This window comes from Odontomachus brunneus, unplaced genomic scaffold, assembly GCF_010583005.1.
Source record: "Odontomachus brunneus isolate Ranch 3 - 2012 unplaced genomic scaffold, Obru_v1 Obru_scaffold_316, whole genome shotgun sequence".
NCBI classification, from domain to species: Eukaryota; Metazoa; Arthropoda; class Insecta; order Hymenoptera; family Formicidae; genus Odontomachus; species Odontomachus brunneus.
In genome coordinates this window covers 196,480-198,403 of record NW_022639766.1, presented here as the reverse complement: position 1 = coordinate 198,403, position 1,924 = coordinate 196,480, and positions in this window count along the sequence as shown.

Sequence of the window (1,924 nt, the reverse complement as noted above, 5' to 3'; positions counted from 1 at the left end):
GCGGATGAGACAATTATCGAAGTTGCATGTGTGGGTTAGCGAGAATTTAGAGGCCGCGTACCAACGGCAGTCCGCACACTACAACTTACGGAGACGCTCCGCGAATTATCGTATCGGGGATTTGGTGTTGCGACGGCAGCATGTCTTGTCGTCCGCAGCTCACAACACGGCCGCAAAGTTGGCCCCGAAGTTCCAGGGCCCCTTTAAAATTTCGAGAATGAGATCGGCGGTCGTGTGTGAGCTAGCCGGCCTAGACGGGAAGGTGGTGGGAAAAGTGCACGTAAAGGAATTGAAACCTTACGTGCAGCCCACCTCTTTGCAGACGGAACCGGGCACTACCGCAAACAATGGTCGACCGGGAATCGGACCTCTATCGCCGGTGGGCAGCATTCCGGCGTAGATACCGAGCCGTATTTACCGACATCAATCGAAACCACCCGGGAGGAAGCCCGGGACCTATGTGAACGATCACAGGCCGAGAGAACTACCACCCGGGGAGCGGTGGTACGAGAATTCCCGCCGACCAAGAACACCGGGACACAGACGGACTCCCGTCCGAGGGACAGTACCACCACACAGACCTCCGGGTGGTGGGACGTGTTGGACGACCTAATGACGGAGGCCCATCGATCGCGGGACGGGACGCCCGAGGACGGCTTCCACGGCGGGAGCCGAGTCCGCGGCCCTCCACGTCGGGAACCGTGCGGGCGACGTCCGGTGGTTGGGGCGAAGAGGGCTGCTGGAATTGCGGCCGCCCCGACTACCGGTACTCGAAGTGCTCCCGCTCCCGAGGTAGCGATTTTTCTACCGGTGCGGGGAGCGGGGGACCACCCTCCGAGATTGCCCGCGTTGTGGGGCGGGCTGGAGGAACCCGGGAGGAACGGCCCAGGGGCCGCGAAGGGGCGGCTAACAAGCTTCCCTCCACCAACTACCGTTTTTTTTAAATATTATTACCGATTTTCTTTCGTTTTTTTTCTCGGCCTACCGCTGTACGGCAGAAATAAAAAGAAAAGGAAAGAAAAATATCAATTTAGTGACCTTCCCCTCCACTCCTAAACCTCAGGCGAGAGACCCCGCGAAAATATCGATTTCGCGAAATAACCACGAGGGAAGTCGTGCCCCTCACAATCGCCGTGCCGCGAGACGAGACGTAAGGAACCGAAGAGTATCGCGAATAGCTCGCGGAAGTTACCGTAAGCACGTGTCGCGAAAGCATTAAATTTTGTGAGCAGATGGGCGGTCATGGCAAGCCCATGGCTAAGACGACCGGCGCGGTCTCCCCCGGGGAGGGGGGAGTTGTGACGTGGCAGCCGTGGAGGCGCCCGTCTCAAGAACCCCGTGTCGAGTTAGCGAGAATGTTTGTCGCGTGCCGTGTCGCTAACGGTTTTTCGAGACCTTGCCGAATATCGCGTTCCGTCGAATTGTTTGTTGTGAAGATCTTAAGACAAAGCGAAGAAGCGATTTTTGCGAGCGGAGCAGATGCGAAGGTCAGCGCGTCCCGAATTGTGTGCCCCTCGACGTCCCTCGCCGGTCATCAGGACGAGGAGCGGAGGCCAACGAGGAGCGGAGGACATCGAGGAACGAGGATGCAGCAGATGACGACTAGCGAAGCCCTTGCTCAGGTGAATCGCACTCTCGTACTTTGGTGGTTCAAAAATATTATCGCGAATTATCGGGCGCTCAGCAATAGAGAATATTCTATCGCCGAGAAGCTATCGTAGTTATAATACAGTATCGCGCTTAGACGGATCAGCTGTATTTGCTTCTAGCGAAGCAGCCGTCGCGAGAAACCCGGCAGGAAAAAACGGGAGAGCCGGGAGAGACAACCAGGCGAACTCCCGATGTCAACAATGTCTCGAGACGAAAAGTGTCTCGAGACAATATTACCGAAATCTGCCGATTCTCGACGATCGACGACCCCAGG